At 42.9% G+C, this 18,112-nt stretch overlaps 1 protein-coding gene across 5 annotated transcripts in view; it reads left to right on the forward strand.

Moving 5' to 3' along the window:
* The first annotated feature begins 5,052 nt into the window (after nucleotides 1-5,052).
* mef2aa (myocyte enhancer factor 2aa) overlaps nucleotides 5,053-18,112 on the forward strand; it is a 60,166-nt gene continuing 47,106 nt past the window's right edge. For 4 of the 5 annotated variants that reach the window (XM_062389541.1, XM_062389543.1, XM_062389539.1 and 1 more), the window contains exon 1: nucleotides 5,053-5,324. The gene's annotated coding sequence lies outside the window, so the exon portion shown is untranslated. Of the gene's footprint in view, nucleotides 5,325-9,343; nucleotides 9,489-18,112 lie in introns of those variants that run through there. The other variant, XM_062389540.1, reaches the window with a different exon arrangement.

Here is an 18,112-nt window from a genome sequence, read left to right on the forward strand (position 1 = left end):
TGATTCGCTTTGAATGGACTTCACCTAATGCCTTTTGTCCTGTTTCTAGGACTTGTGCTCTTTTACTTTCCTTGGCTTCCCTGTAGAAAGGGGAGAATGGCAAACGGTTTAGGCCCCTTTGCTATTATACGTTCAGCTGTTTTATCTCCTCCGTGTTGGGGATTTTTTCCCCCACCTCTCTGGATTTTAGAAAAGCTCTTTTCTCCTGGCCACAGTATTGCCTATTATTCCTACTAGTGAAGTGCCCGTTCTAAACCTGTCTAAACCTCCAAACCTGTTTGGAATCGGATGTTTGTTTGGCCTGTGGAGATACTGGTTGGAGCTTTCTTTCTGAAACTAAAGAGCCATGAAATTGCGCCACCGCTTCTGCAGAAAAAAGCTGCTCACCTATTCAAGTTCACTGAAGCTCGTCTCACCATGCAGAATCACGAACTAGAGAAAAGCGCCTTTTACCGGGAATGTGCTGTTGTCGTTATCGATAATGTGACTTACCTTGATGACTGCTGATCGCCTGTTTATTCAAAGTTCATTACAATTTAACTTATCGTGTGTCCAACTCGAAACCAAACTAGATGACTTCCCGGGCCATCAACAAAACACATGACAGGTGTGAAGCCAATCCGATGATTTTCGAGATATTTGAGCAACATATAGACAGATTTCTGGAATCAGTCGATAGATTATATCCATAACAACCCGGTCATACACTACTTGACTGCTGACATACACAGCAGTCAAGGGTAGTTAGGGTTCACTATTTTGCCCAAAGACACTTCGGCATTAGGTATTGGGACAATGGATTCAAACCGCTGATTCTCTGGTAATTGGACAACCTGCTTCCCCTCCTAAGCCATAGCCACCCACCAAACACATGGATGACCTATAAAAGGGAGGTCTTTGGTAAGGACGAAGGGTTGATGGACGTTTAGCTGAAGATATCAAACTGAGTGGGAAATCTAGCAAAAAGAATATCATGTTATATATTACATCCCATTTGCACTAAATTATATTTAGTTTTCTGATGCAGTCGCTCCCTCCGATGACTCTTCGATGTCCTCAAGAAAGTTGACTTGATCAAATGTGTGTAAAGTCATGTAAGGTCAACAACGTGTTCACCTTTAAGTCAGTCAGGGGAAGAGCTCTTATTTCGCCCCTGCTCGCCTCATTACCTGAAACCCAACATCAGAATGAGGGAGTGAGTGTGTGAGATCCGTAGAAAAGTAGGGCATCAGCGGTCAGCTGTATTCGGATTATAAGTCAACATGCTTTTAGCTGTGCTGTCTGCTGAATCAGCTGTTTCTGCCACATTATGAATGATCTTAATCCTGTATATCCAGGTAACCTTTTCTGAAGGAGGATGAATACAAGAAAAGTGCAGACATTGTAGTCGGGCCATGTCTAGACAAAGACGGCAGCATAGGACTGTTCCTACATGGGGTTAGGGTCATTGATTTTGTACCGGCATGAACGCAACAGCTGCCACACTGTGCGGAGAATGAGGAAGGGGCTCCTGTTTTTTTAGAGTTGCAAGTTAATATCTTTCCTCTGTGAGAATACACCCAGTACGAACCCCACGGTTTCAGAAGGCACAGCACCGGCAGCTTCTACTTCTTGATACTTGTTCTGAAGTGAGCTTTTTTTCCCTCAGCGCGGTGACAGCTCGCAGCACTGGTGAGAGAGGGGAAGACAAAGCACTCTGTACTCCGAGGCAGTGTGTGATTAATGACAGGGGTGTGTGTTGCAGTGGGCACCCTCGGAGCAGCTACAGATCAGTCTTCCTGTAAGACAAATCTGACACTCAACAACCCACCGCCCCACCTGCTACCCCCTCACCGCCATCAAACCCTCAGCTCCTCGCAGCCAAGTGCACCCAGCACGACATCGCGCCCATAAATCATCCTAAACAAAGCATGTTTAATCTGTGACGCGCAGGCCTGACACGCAAATTTATTACCTGTTGTAGGAAAACTGCATGTGCCCCTCTGAGTCAAGCCTCTATTTACCTTTGAGAAACCAGTAAAATACTGGAAGAGACAAAGTCTGCAACAAAAGGGGGGCTGATGATGGCAGTGTCTCTCAGGCTGAATTCAGGAGACAAAGCGTGGTGCTACCCAAACACGCCGCCGCCTTTTCACGGCGGATGACATGCTTGCTGCCACTTCCTCGACTGCACTTGCCAAAAAGAATTAGGGATTTTTTTTCTCAAGCACATTTGTAAAACATGAATACCAAATTATCTCTTGAGGATTAGAGTTACATAGCTGCTCTACGCATGCTATGAGTCATAATGCTCAGCGAGACCTGGGCACCTACCATCAATTGCATGAGGGTAGGTTTTTCAGAAATCAAGTGTGCTGTACCGGGGCATTGTCAGGGAATATGCATGTGAAATTGAGCTCAGCCTGCAAAGGCAGCAGTGTAACAGCAAAAGTTAGTGTGAGAGGAAAATTGTTTTAAAAAAAAAAAAAATAGATGATGTTTTTCACTTATCAGTTAAACAAGGTCTGAACATCATTTGGAGCCGAGTGGAGAAAACCGTCTGCTCTAAAATACTGCCCACAGGTGAACAGTGACAGTGGATCCAGATATCTTTAGCCTCCTTGCCATACAGTCTGACAAAGTGAATTACGGTAGCATTAGCTTGATGTGGAGTCGTCGCTAAAACGCCAAGGAGTGGTCTCTCCCACACATTCCCTCTGGCAGACTCCCTCGATCGTGCTTGTCCTCGACATGTCTTTACACTGTAAATGGTGGGAATGAGAAGTGATGGCACCTGCTGACTGGCTCTGGCAATGTCAGGAAATCACACGTACACACACACACACACACACAAACACACACAACGGGGATATGCTTATGATGCAATCATCAAGTCAGAAAATCTGTGAAATTAGCCGACAGTGAAATGCCCTAGTACAAAATGATCGTTACGCCTCATAGAACATAAAAGTTTTATCCTCCTAAAAGCCAGAACAGGCATTAAGGCATCATGAACCTTTTCTTTTTTTTAAATGTAAATGCAACCAAAGGAAATTACAGCTCTCTCTTAATTAAAAAAAAAAAAGCAGAGGGAAGAAATTTAGAGAAAGTTTGTTGTTCCTTTTATTCTATGCAATTTGTGTGCTTGCAAAATAGACTCATCTTACCCAGCAACCTCTGACACTGTGAATCATTTGAGGTGATTAATTGAATAATACTTGAAATTAGGGACAAAATGAATAATGGTAAGAGCAGTTTCATTCCTGACCTTGTTCAATATTTAATGAGCCCACAGATGATGGAGACAAGATTTTATAAATGGAGCTATAGGCTCATGTGAATATTGGGGATAATTAAAGAGCGTGTGTTATTACCTGCATGGATTTCTGTACACCCATAAAACATACAAGACAAGATGGACACTTGGACGACTCCGCCTCGCAGGTCACAAGCATTCAGCGCTGTGATAAACAGAGGAGAATACATCAATAGACCCGGGAGATGGGTTAATCTCCAGAGAGATCATGCAGCTCATCACAGGGACCTTTGTGGTGCTGTCGTTCTCTGCCTCGGGAAAAGCACAGGCGCTCGACAAAAAAAACAAAACACGGCGGAGTGTCAGAGTTGCACAGAAGTGAGATGAGAAAAACAAGATCAGACAACACCAGAGAAGTCACTCCTGTCGTTAAAACCTGTCTGGAAACCGCCCTGACTCGCAGAGGCTCCTCTGACGGCTGATGACCCTTGCAGCAAACTGGTCACCTTCCTACTCACCCACAGTCACCGGAGCTCTGCGTTACGTGCTCCACTTCACCCAGCTCACTGATATCATGGGGGGGGAGGGTCATTTCAAGTGGCATTCCTCTGCATTAACAGTTGCATGCTATTCTACGCTGTTTGCAGCCGACAGGCCGTGGTTACTTTTAATTACAGTGGGTAATAAGAGACGAGATCCAGACTCTGAGACACAGGGTATTTTTAGATCTTGATCTTGATTATCCAACACGCCGCTGCACAGACACGACTTTGTTGGGAGACTTTTTTCTCCCTGTAAATATGATATAATCACTGTGGATGGAGAGTTTCCGCACTTTGAAACCATCATTATCCGGAGCTTATTATCTTATATGTATTAAACTTCACAAATACATTTGCATGCTTTAGCCAGAAACTCCAACAGCGTATGTAATGAGGACATTATTGTATCACAGTCGTTTTCTCACTGTAGCCGCGGTGTGATATTTGTGGGCAGAATTCGTCTCGTGACTGAACGTGTGGTGTGTGTGTGGCGAGCGGAGGACCACGGGATGGGTGAGGGCCGTTGAGGGCTTTTCAGAGACGCTCTTTTAATGAGCCTCAGATAATGAAATGTTATTTCAGCAGATCGCGATGGTGAGATTGCCGCCTCAGAAAATTGTGTGACTCAGTGATCTGCTCGTGCTTTTCTCATTTACAAAATAAACATCTATTTCTTTCCCCCCACATTCGTATTATAGATCAAACTTGACTCGTACAGCCTAATAAAGCTGGCTGCATGAGACGTGTGTTTTTAGGCCCTTTTTTTAATTGGAGAGAAACAGTGTCTGGGTCTATTTGTGGTCTGGAGTAATGTTGGAAATGCCAGCTGTCGCGCATCAAAGCCCTGCTAGAACAAACCGTTATTTGGCATCTCCCTGCAACTTGTTGAAATACATGGCTTACTTTGTCTTATAGTTAATTTTCGCCTTAATTTAAAAAGGCAAACTGCTTCACATGGACATTTGATGAATAAAGTTGAAAGAAACTTGCCTTTTTAATCAACGTGAAAAAATGCCCTTTTAATGCTAATTTTGATCTAAACGAAATAAGTGTCAGACATAAACTTACGAATGATTAACTCTGAAACTTTAGCCTGTTTTCAGAGAAAGGACAGTTTTGTATTCTGTCTATCCTCCTGAGCGAGGAAAGAAAAATCCTCAACACCTTCTGGAGTTATGACTGACAGCTGTGGCTGGTGCAGAGAGCCCTGAGCCAAGCCCCATCACATAACGCATGCCCGACATGTCCATGTCCATCTGGGGGTCCACTCTCATTGCTCTCTGCCGGCAGAGAGACAGAGGGACAAGAGGAGGAACAGGGTGTGAAGACAGCCTCTCAGGGCTTCGGAGGGAAAAGCATCACAAAGCCAGCTGGTCTGGCTTTGATGTAAATCGATGGGCAGAGTGAAACAAAGCCAGCAGAAAGAAGAGGACGTCTTGCAGGTAGAACGCAAAGGAGAGACAAAGAAAGTTAATACTCTCAGGAGAAGGTCGGAACAGCAGGTTCTGTGAAGGTGTCTGTGCAGCAGCAGCAAGAACAACAAACAGGTGAGACACAGGCGTCACCGAGGGTCTCGACTGCTTCCACGTGACGGAAATGTGATGCCAATTAGAGCTAATGTCACGTCAGGTTTGATACATCTGCGATTATGTGGATTTGAGAAATGATCTAACAACACATACTGCATCATACTTTAGTCCACTGCATCACATTCTAGTTAAACCTAATGAGCTAATGTAAACCACTGCCATTGGGCTGGTTGTGTTTTTGCCAGCATCACATTTTTTTATTTTATGGTTGCCATCACTTTGGGAAGATGTGGAGTGTGGGCTGGGCAAAGGAGGTGCTAAAGGAGATGCTGAGAGCAGCTTGGATCTGAACTGTTGTCAGCTGGCATCAGGCTGAACTCCCAAAGAACCACTACACAGCAGAAAGTTTACTGATTGAAAACACTCCAAGGAAACAGCTGGGGGCTGTAATTGTTTTGTGTCACGACTATTGTTACACACTGTGTGATGCCCAAGAAAGAGCCAAATAACATTCATGTTCAAGAGGATGTTGATTTACTTGTTTTCATTAAAAAATAATGTCATGCTATGCTACTTTTATTGAAAGGAATGTTGCTAATATGGTTTTAAACATAGACTGTATACAAAGATGGACAAAGTGTCCTCATCCTCCCTCTACCCAGAAACGAAGCCAATATATCCAAGTTACGAATGCTAGCATCTTGCTCATTTGAGCCACAGTCTGCAGAGCGACAAAATAACATTTTACACATCATTCGGAGCAGACAGGGTTTATGACCTACAGTGAAGCCAGCCACCAGGGACGCTTTGGCTTCACTTTTGGAGAGCATTCATGTCATCCTTAAAGAGTGTCTATGGTTTTATTGTGGAAACTCTTTAGAAAACTGTAGAGAAAATAAAAATGTTTGCTACATTTTTGTAATATTACTCTTGCGATGCTGTAGCAGCGTGTCTCGATTTGTAGAAATCATGGAAATGAGATTTCAGAAAGTCATCAGTTTTCAGTAAGCCAGTTCTATCACGCTGAAGGACTGGGAAATCACTCGTTTGTTGTTGTTCGGTGCAACATCTTTAAAATAAAAGCCCCTCTGGGTGCCATGGAATACAATCTAAGCCACCCCCACAGAAAGGAAATTCATTTGGTATAATAGTGTAATAACTATAAAAATTACAGATATTATTGAAAATATGCCTTTTTCAGCGAAAAATTGCCCAAACTCTCATTTTGTACTAATGACTTCATTAAAAAAAAGACAACTGAGGACATTTAAAACCTCCACAAATAACAAATACACATATAGTGCATTGTGGTGCAAAATGAGGACTGAAGCAGATGGGAGCATCTGTGTCTCTACCATGAGAACAGTAGCACTGCCCTTTGGTTTGGCATCTACTCTTCTTCTTCTTCTTGAGTAGGTACACACTATTTTTATGTCATTTAGAGTTTGCTACAGCTGCCATTTACAACAATGGACCAAATGATAATTATACACTATCTCGGCTGGCCTTTTAAAAGCCAGCAGTTGAAATGTCTGGCTCCTTTAATATTGTTCTTTTGCACAGTAAAGCAAAAGAGGACCAAGGCACAAGCAAACTGCAGGAAGAGCCAACCAACACATCACCTCATGTTGCCATAAAGAAGGACCTCATTTAACCTGAACAAGTGCATGGCCAGGAGCCAAGAGGGGGACAATACAGACACTAAATCTGGATGCCTACAAGCAATGGTCTTTAAAGTCCACCATTATCATGGATTGTTCCTGCAGATTATGACATACCTATGGAGACTTTAACAAACGTATAGTGCAGTGTGGGTATTAATGCGGCGAGTGTTTCGTATAGGCATTAAAAGTCATTAAGGACAGTTGTGAATTCCTGGCCTAGAGCCCTGAGCAATCAGGAGGGATGAGGAAGGCGAGACACAACCTTCTCCTGTGGGACTGGGACTAAGTGGTGAAAAAGGTAGCTCAATACACCAGGGACTATACTATACTAGACTTATACAAATGAGTTGGAGACAGCGGCAGCAATACTTTGTGAAAACCCTTCTCCTTCATTAGTGCGCATACAGCATAATGACACTGGATGTCATTATAGGAGCGGAAGCCCAAATAATCATGCATTGTTTTACTATTCAGCCACTGGAATGTTGCCATTAAATTACTGATTAATCATATTTATGAGCTCATCTTAAATTTTGTAGATAAAATCTTAATCTGCTGTAACTACAGCTGTAAAATAAATGGAGTGGAATAAAATATTTCCCTCTGAAATGTTGGACTAAGTAGCACCTAATGGAAAATGCTTGAGTAAACTATATGTACTTGAAAACGTATCCACATTGTTAGGGTTGCAGCATTAACATGATAAAAGGGCATGTTCAGCTCAGAACTTATTTAAACGGAAACGGTCAGAGGCCCTTTACATAAAGCCTTCCCTCTTCCTGTTAGTCCTGTTGTATTGAAATATGCTGCAATTCACCTAGAGGGCACTCACTAGGTTGCCCAGACAGCAAGAGCTTTGATTGGTCGCTTGGTAGCATCGCATCTCTGGCAGACTTGCTGCCATTTTTTAATTGAGTCCAAGGACAAAGTCTTTCTTTTCTTCATTGCAGTTCTTTAAGATAAAGTAATTCCTCTTAAACATCTATCAGCTCCAACTCCAACACGATCCATTTGGTAAAGCTCGCCATTCATCTGAAGAAAACAGAGACGCCTGACCAGACCCCGTAAGACACTCAACAACAGCATAGAAACTGTGCCTTGTGCGTAGGCTACGTGTTTACACACAGGGTAGCCTCGACGCAGCATGAATCGTCCTTAACATGGAGGAGGTAGGATTTATGAGCTTTACTGAAGCCAACAACAAGGGGGCGGCATAATGGTTTGGCTTCACTTTTTGTCAAGTCTATGTATATTCCGCACTCAGATGAAAACCGGCTCTGCTGAAACCTTAATGGACCATGCCATCATGGGACAATACTTTACAAATACCCCCCCCCCCCCCCCCCCCCCCCATGTAACCCGGAGAATGGAAGTTCTGAAGATATTATAAAATCTGTGAAGACAGGGGAACCTGGAACAAACTGATTACTTACGCATGCACATCAACTTTAAAGGTGTTTATATACAACAGAGGCCATAGTTTCAAATGACTATGTAGTTCAACCAGAGATCAGTTTGGAGACTTTAAGCTCTCCTGGTTGAACCTGCTGCATTTCTCCACTGTCCATGTGCTTCTGTAGTCCCCTGTCCAAACTTGACTACATGTTCTTCCCCACCATATTTCATACATAATCCAGTGGACTGCTCTTTCACTCGCACCTGCCTCCTCCTACATGCCAGCGCACAGTCTGAGCTGACCACCACACCTCCTCTGATCCTGCACATGTCCACACGTGACACGCTCATGCGCACGTCAACCAGCGCCCGCCCTCCTCCTCATCCTATTGGCTCCCGAAGAGACGCTGCGGGTTCCCATTGGCTTGAGGGCGCGTCCTTCCCACCCCCGAATTCCATCGCTGTTGTCTTAGAGATATGACGTCAAACGTGTCTAATGTGATGAGGCTGAAAGTTGTCCCCCCCCCCCCCCACCACCACCAAAAAAGGACTAGTCAGACTCCAAAGAAACAGACTGTACTTTAACGCAGTTAAAGAGTTGGCTTCAGATTGAGGCTCGTTGAACTTGTTTTTATTATTATTATTAGTTAATTCAGTTAAAGTTTCCACAAGTTTTGATTTACTCTGCGCCCATGGGACACAGTTGTTGTTATGAAGAATGTGACAGGAATCAAACCACAGCAGAGTATTTCATTTTAATAACAATATTGTGCAAAACAGATCTGAGACTCTCTATTGCCTTGTTTACCTCTTGGTTCTAATCAGGGACTTTTCCAAGTTGTTCCAATGTTTTGACTCCGTGTGTGCGTGTGTGGGAGAGAGAGAGAGAGAGAGAGAGAGAGAGAGAGAGAGAGAGAGAGAGAGAGAGAGAGAGGGAGGGATAGGGAGGCAGCTCGTCAGATGAGGGGAGGAGTCTCGGTGACAAGAGGAAGACTGGCTTCTCTGAGTTTGTCAGCGTCCCCCCCCTCCCCTAAAATAGCAGTCAGCGTGTAAATGCGCACTGAAATTACGTTTATCCAGCGGAGCCACCGATATAGAGTGTCTATATCCAGCGGGAGCGAAGGTGAGTACACGGAAATAGAAACAATGTGGCAGTGTTGAGTGTGGCAGCAGCGACACAGAGGGAGAGAGAGGGAGAGAGAGTGAGAGAGAGCGCAAGAGGGAGATGTAGAGAGGGATTGAGGAGCCGGGGGAGACTCCTCATCTTATCTATCTATCTGTTCATCCGACAGAAGACAGCATCAACATGTCCTCGTGGGCAGATCCTCGGTTCGAGCTGTGGTCCTCCGCGTGTGTTCTGTGTGTTCATAACAATCCGAATCATAACGAGAAACTTTTCCAGGATTGATCCGGTAACACGCTCCTTCCCAAGAAACAGGAGGGAAAAAAGAAAAAACTCCCATTCGGTGATCTGTGTCTGTAAAAGTCCTTGTAGTGGAAAGTGTGAACCTGAGTGTACTTTGTCAAACAGGCGCATCGCTTGGGGAAAATAGTAATCAGTGTGTGTAATAACACAGTGGAGCCGTCACTTCACACACACACGCACACACACACCATGAGTGTGTCATGGTGATAGAAAGTTGAGCACAATATTTTCTTTAAACGCATGTGACCACTTTCCTTTTGTTTTAAGTCTACACATCTAATTCCACTTACTAATATTTGTAATTTAGACACGAGTGCTAGAGCCTGGTGCCAGTTTGGCTCCTGGCTTGAAGTTAGTGGTGTTGAGATGTAGATGGTACTGTTCAGCCTGTCTCTCCACTCGCTTGTAGCCATGCACGCTGCTCCCAGTGTTCTCCTTAAGTCTGCAACCAACTTAAAAAATCTATTAAACAGGAAATCAAACCTTGTTTTGGCTTTTTAACTTCTTCCTGAATATATAGTAAACAACCCGTTGTGGCTTTATTTAAAATTTAATAGGCTTAAAAAAGCACAGCTGAAATATTTAAGAGGTAATCTTTAATCTTGACAGTCTTGTCACAGCACAAACTCACCTCACCATCGCATTTTTTTTAAATTTCTTTTTTTAAGTGGCAGTCAGTTACACGGTACATGTCGGATAAGTTGCACAGTCAGGTTTGGTTCATGGAGCCTGTTAGTGGTGCTTCTTTGAATCTCTCGTCCGTCTCTTTTTTCTCGGTGTTTGACCTTAACCTCTGGCCACAGCGAGCAGCGGCCAGCGGTAACCTGACCTTCTCAAATGTTTCTGGTGTACGCCTACAACCTTACTTGTCTCATTAATATTGTTCATAAGGAGCTGGTTGCTGCAGAGAATAGCAAAATGTAACATTGGTTATCTTTGGGAGTTTTTTTTTCTTTATGGTTGCCTGATGTGTTGCAACTTGTAAAGTGTGGTTTGTGTTATCGAACGGATCCAGCCAATTCACGTAGTCCTTAAAAGCTGCTTCTTCCTCGAGTTATTTACACTCACCCATTTAGAAATGATCTCTTTGCGTTGATGTCAGTAATCAATATTTTACAACTTGCTGTATGAACTGAACCAATAACAAAATGCTCCTATTAAAGTCAGTCCTCTGGGACACGAGTTGTTTCTGCACGCTTGTAGCTTTTTCAAAGCCCATTTGCTGTTGCCGCTGTTCCGATGGCATGCACATTACCTTACCAGCTGGCTGCCAGTGATTTCTAAAGCAAAGCATAAAGCACCCTCCAATCTGCAGTCATTAGCTTCTGCGCTGCCCCAGGCCTCGTCAGTAATGGGGCCTTGTTGCTCATGATCCACATCACGTGAGCTCTTATGTCTAATGTGTGGATGAGGGATTCTTTCCACGCTGCCGAAATGAATATCATCTCAACAATTTATGATGTGTATTAGACTGAGCAAGAACCTGAAGGCGCGGAGCGAGCCGTCGTGAATGTCTTTACTATGCATGCGGTTGAACTGTCGCTCTAACCTTTGCCTCTTCCATTACACAAACACCCTGGGAGAGGTTTGATAACATGATAATCATGAGATTTTGCCCTCTATCATTTAATCAAGGACAGGAAGACAAAATAATGCGCGATAGCTGATATTTCCTCGATGACTGCGAGTGTTTATTAAAGGTTTTAGCCTTGTTACATGTTATGTTTGCATGTCCCTGTAAATGTTGCCGAAGTGCGTGTTGTCAGCGTCTCAGCACAAGTTCTCGGTGGGAAAGGGAGAAATGAGAGGTGGCGACGTAGCGAGGAATGGGCAGCTGCAGCATCTTTTACTGCACTCCTCATCCCACTTCAGTATCAGTGTCTCAGCTTCTCCTTCCAGGAGAAATGTGGAGTGTGTGGGCGAGTTGGATCCGCAATTAAGGCTGGTTGTCAGAGGGAGAATGCTGGCGTTCACACGATGCCTCTGAATCACTGAGTGCAAGTCTTTTCTCCTCCACTCTCCTCCTCCCAGGACGTTTTTTTTTTTTCTCCAAGGAGGACAAAACACCAGAAAGCTGAAATCCAAGGATGTATTGAATGAAAAATAAGAGATAGAAGCTGAATATTCTCGGGCCAATAAAGAGGATAGTGTTTCTTTGATTGTTCGGTAAGCCGAGATGTTCTTTTATATTGCAAATTCAGCTTTAACATCACAGCAATTATGGATATTACAATTGTTTCAGAATAGGTTTGTGCATTTTTAATTTTTCCACATGATTATAAATCTATTTTTTTTATGGGTTTTGTATTATTTGATATTGTTCAATGTGCAGCAGTGAAGCCGCATCTGTAAAGGGCTGTTTTTTTTATTACTACTGAACATTTGACAAGTGTGATTGAAGTTCAGTTGCTTTAGGTAGGATTAAATACGGATTGTTAGGTGGTTTGGTTGTAATTATTATTAGCTGCTGAAACATTAGAAATTTAATTTTATAAGATAGGTAACTGTCTTATCCTTTTTGTTTTTTTATAGTTTGTTTTAACTCTGTATCTTGAGAGAATCTAATGCTTGAAATTGGGTTTTATGTAAACTCAACTTTGTCTTTGACCCTTAGTAACATGATTCATTGTTTATTGGAGCATCAATATGGAGATTCCAGCGTTCTCCTGTGAGACCTGGAGGTTGGATGCAGAATCTTGAGCCTGGCAGATAATGTTTTAGACCGCAGTTCACTGAAGACTGTCCTGTGGAGACCAAAGAGCCAAGTCTTGTGTTGTTTTTCTCTTTTTTTTGGTAAAGAAAACTTCACATTAATGCGAATATACTGTTTGATTATTTCCTTTGCTGTGCACAAAGCCCACAACGAGACCTTAAACTATAAACTTTGAGCAGAAAACTTTTATTTAGAGTACTTTCAAGTCATGTTAAATGATTTATAAAAAATATTGTTTCCTTCTGTATCTGGTTTATGGCTATTAGGTCATCATACCAGCAAATATCCGGAGTATGGGGGCGTCACGGTGTATAGATCCTTGGTTCACTATGCGTCACATTTTCATGCTTGTGCGTCTCATATTAGACAGGATGTTCATATGGTGTGATTGTGAGCTATTGTGGTCAAGAACTAGCAGCGGGTCTCAGACAAACATGTATTCATTGTTTAACATTATGTGGTTTTCTTTAAAACCTTCAACCACTGCAAGGACATTAAAACTAAATTTTCAGATGTCAAAGAATGCTTTGGTTATTTATCTTAAAAAACTTTCCCCATATTTATAATAAACAATATCAGAAAATGGTGTTGTTGTTGTACATTTGAGTGACTGACAGCCACTCAAATGTACAACAACAACACCATTTTCTGATATTGTTTATTATAAATATGGGGAAAGTTTTTTCCCCATAAAAAACGGCCCTCTAACAGCTTGATGTAAGCTCAGAGGGTAAATGTCGCTGAGGCAATGTTTGTATAGCAAGACAGCTACCAGTGACCTTTCAACTGTCCTGCCCTTGCCTGAGACCTCTGGTGGTAAGCCACCGCGTTCGGCTCACTCAGCACATGTGCTGCTGAGCGGGGCAGAGCAGCTTAAGGCCGTACTGTCTTTTCCTACCTCCCCTGCTCCTCCGAACAAGGACTGACTGGAGGTCCATTCACCCCTTTTACACCTGGACCACACAGGAGAATCAGCAGGATTCCTCGGCCAGGGCCGCACTCTAAATCTGCTGTTAATCTGCTTTCAACACTATGATCCTGCATGGGCCGCGTCTCACTACACATCCATACTGTTCGCCGACTGTGACTCTGAATACAAACAAACAAATCCATGGTGTCCACTGTTGACACAGAGGTGCATCCAGGACAAAATAGGGACTCTGCGCCTCTAAGAAATGACCCCAAAGGGCATCCGTGCAAGCAGTATACTGTGACCCATAGTTACATGTTTATCATTTGACTTCTAGTGACCATATTAATTATGATGCTAGTAAAGCAGGAAGTCAGCTGACATAGTGTGCAGAGCCCTAAAGTTCACGTTAGGAGACGGATTGGGATGATAGATGGGTCGACAGGACATAAGAATTAGGAGACCACTGTTCTTTTACCATTTGAAACCAATAGTCATCATTGTCTCTTTTACCCATGACCGGTCAACAACCTTAACTGCGTGACAACAAAGCTCCAGGAAGTCCACCACCTTTTCCTAAACCTGACCAAGTATTTTTTATGTTAAACCTAACCATACCGTTTCGGTAAAATAAGCTTAACTGCAATAAAGGTCCTGTATGCCTGTTGTGACACGAGCACTACTCCAGGGTCGTAAGGGAAGGGAGATAAGAGTGAAATATATTGTATGTAAAAATTATTCATTAAAATGACCTGTGTTGAATATTGTTTGATATATGTACTTACATTATACAAAATATTTTTGACAATGTTCAAACCCAGAGAAATTCTCAATTTAATTATTTGTTAAGTAACGGGACGTTCCTTTTTGTGGCCTTTTGACTGTGTCATATCTGCTTAACTGTTCTTTGCCATAATTTACGGGGCAATATATTGTACCTTTAAATGCTCATTCAGTTTGTAGTACTTGTTGCTATTTTTTTTTTTTTCTATAAAGCACCATACAATATTTGATTTTCCCTCGGTTACTGGCTTTGTCACCTATAATTCAATCTAATGAGGTTAGCACATGCACAATGTGTGGTTTGGGATGCTATAGACTGTGGAAGCATGTGGTGGAGCAAAGGTGATGACTTTGAGAAGTCAAGTCATTTCACACTTTTCTGAGATGTAACCTCCTCCCTCTTTGGCTTTCTGGAGTGCAAAAGAAACCACAGAGTCACACTGTGCATCTTCTCACAAGTGAGTGGGCTACACTAACAAGACGTATAACCCAAATATGTGTGTCCTGTGGTTTAGTTGGTCATTATAATTTTTTAGCTTGCTTTCTCAATGTTGTTTACATGCTACAGACATTTCCTAATATGCCTCTTTTACACCAAAATCTGTGTTTTTTGTAAACATGCTGAAAAAAGTAATTGACTCCTTTTCTATTGTAAGTAGAGGAGTTTGGCTTTCCTTTGTTTTATTTCACCTGGTGAGTTAGTTCGAAAACCTTGCTTGCATCTTGCACGATCTGAATGAAACATTCCCAATGGGCAGTACAACAGTACACAAACATTCATGGCTATTTACGCGCCATAGCAAGAAGTTAATGCGCATAATAGTGTAGTATCTGTATCTAGCCTGCCAAAAATATAGAAGAGGAAATTAGGCTATTCACCCATAAGTCATGTTTCCGTCAGTGCCAATCAGAGCAGAAGACGATAAAAACCCGTGTCTACCGTGCAGTATTTTGACCAAGATCATGATAGTGGGTCTGTTTGACCATCGGAAAAGGGTTAACAGTGATGGATGGTAGAAAAGCGGTTTTATTAAGTGATTATGTTGCCGCACAATCCCATAGTGATATTATTAAGTTGAATCATGTGTAAAAGCAAAACTGATGAAGTTGAAAATTAAGTTAAGAAAGACATCTCTTTGCTGAGTTGCGTTTTAACTGAATCTCAATGAGACATACATAAATCAAAGGAATACATTATAATCTAATTTACTAGATCAAAAGATCTCCCATGATTGCTAATATACCCCACTGTATTGAATTCCTGATGCTGTATTGTAGATCTTTTCTCGCTCGCTAGAGATTTAAATTCTCCTGCTTTCTGTAGAGATAATTTAAGGAGAAACATCACAAGCAGACAAACAATTGAAGTGTGTGCTAAGTGAACTTTCTTCAAAGTCTAGTAAGCTCTGTGTAATGGAGCTGTTAACTACGCGTTATCCGGTGCCAAAATAAGTGATTTGAAACATCGCTTACAACCTTTATCGCCATTTCATCTTGACTACCATCATGTTTCCAATAATAGTAAAGACGGAGAGTAGGCCTGGGTGTAACAGCTTTGCACCACTGACTAAAGGTCCAGTAGCTACTGGAAGGAAGCTACTGGACTGGACTCTCCTGCAGCTGGACAGACTCCGTCACTCCTCCCGCGAGCGGCAGGAAGGAGGCCTGGCCTGCGATATCCTTGTTTTTCTGTCTGTCTCAGAAAGGCATGTGAACCAGGACAGCTGAGGGGGCGGTGGCGGCCGCTCTGCTGGTTGTCCGATTCCTCCCATTATTTTGTAGCACATATGGGGCCATACGAACAGGGAAGGGAAGTGACCCAGCCCCTTCTACTCTGTGGACGCGGCCCTGGTCCACTGCAGGGCTCTGACTTGCAGTTCAAAGTTGTCTTCCTTTCCGCTGTGAGGGCCATGAACCAGCAGCATGTACACTGCAACGCCACACGCGTGTTCTTTTTTGGTTAAAGAGGATGAGATTCCAAACTTTGTACATTACAGTGAGATAGAGTTTATTGTGTTTATGTTGTGTGTGCAGATTCCGAGCATGTTTATGACCTTGCTCACTTTAGGGGAAGTGTATATGCTTAGTTTAGTACGATTTTTACAAGCCTAGATATCATCTTTAGACGTTTCCAGTTCACTTAGTTTTCTAAAGCATCAACATAACTCCTCTTTATACAATTTTAAAACCTCTGCAATCTTGTAAATCATGTTTGTTTCCGTTGTGGAGGTTTTTTTTAGTTGCCGTTTGTTTGTTTGTCTGTTAGCAGGATTTCAAACATGAAACTCCAGAAAATGTCCTCACAATAGGGTCTGAACTTTCTCTGGAGTTTACCATTTACACATTAAGAGTACAGGAAGAGATTCTCCAGTCAGACGTGTTCACAACAGGCAGGAAATAATGTTTATATTGTACTGCGGAGAGCACATGCTTTAGTTAACAGCACATCCACACAGTAGACAGCCCTTATCACCGAAAGCTCTTGGATCTTGTTTTCATACCCAGGTGACATCTTCAGCGGTTGTATGATATATATTTCTTTCAGTTTTGCATGTTAGACATCTCTAGGAGTGAAACCTCTAGATAATCTTGTTCTGCCATGGTCTCACTTAGACCGTATCATTAGTTTTCACCAGTTGGCGGGGCAGGAGAAACTCCGGAGAATGTCCTTAGCAACTGACTCAGACGTTTGCGTTCTCACATACAGCCCCCTCTGGAGGGTCTAGTTGTCAATAAAGCTTTTTTTTTAAACTCAGCCAGAGTCTTTTTAAGTAAATTCCATCTATAAAGTATTGTCATCACATCTTTAGTCCCTGGATCCCAGCTCTCTATAGTGTGACTGGGATTGAGATTGAGGTGTCGGGTCCGCCCGCTGTTTGTGCGTCTGCCTGCCTGTCCTCTCCACCCTCTCCCAGTCCAGTTCCCATCTGTGTCCTGTGGGCTGCAGATCTAGGTGAAAATTGTGTCGTTTTTTCTTTTTTTTTCACATGTGAGTTGTTGGCAGCCTATATTCATGTCAGACCGTGTTGTTCTTGATTCTGTTTCCCTCCGCCCCTCAACCTCTGTCGCTGTTCCAACTGCCAGGGGTGTTCAGAACATATATGGGGGCTGGGGAGAGGGGTTGGGGTGGTGTGTAGGGGGGGGGGGGGTGGCAGCCATCATCAGCCGTTGGCCCTGGGACTCGGGACCAGAGGCTATCAGCAAACAGTTTGACTGAAAAGATTCCTGGAGAGGTGAGCAGCAGCAGGGGCCTGTGGGGGTCTCTCTTTTTCTCTCTCTCTCTCTCTCTCTCTCTCTCTCTCTCTCTCTCTCTCTCTCTCTCTCTCTCTCTCTATCACAGTGTTTGCACACAGTGTTCATGTGACAGCTAGCACACATCATCTGATTTGGGAAATACTGTGGGCTAACTGCCTAAATGCCCCTTAGATTATTTGCTCAGTGAATGCCCTTCATTGATGTCAATAGATATTCAAGCCGGAGGGAGAGAGAGAGAGAAATGTTCCCCTCGTCTTTCATGTTCAAGTCAGTTTATCGGCTTTTATTGGTTATAAAGAAATGATCCGCCTCACACTTTTTTTGGTCACATCTGCCCTCTGAGAACAGAGCATTAGTGGATTGTCTGCTTCTAAAACTGCTGTTTTCTGTTAAGACGCATCATTCACAGAGCAGATTCAGAGCGTGCACTCTAACTGAAAACTGTCTCCTATTGTGTTGCAGACATCAAACAACATAAAACTTCATGACAAACATCGCACAGATCCAGATTTTAAGTATTTTCCTGCCACTTCCAGCCTCCATGTGTCATTATGTATTTTCAGAAATACGGTGAGCAGCTGTTTAGTTTGAAATGTTTACGTGGAAAAAAATCTAAAAGCGTGAATCCCAGAGGCTGTAAGGGATCATTAAAAGACAAAT

The sequence above is a fragment of the Platichthys flesus genome, chromosome 6, assembly GCF_949316205.1.
Source record: "Platichthys flesus chromosome 6, fPlaFle2.1, whole genome shotgun sequence".
Taxonomy (NCBI): domain Eukaryota; kingdom Metazoa; phylum Chordata; class Actinopteri; order Pleuronectiformes; family Pleuronectidae; genus Platichthys; species Platichthys flesus.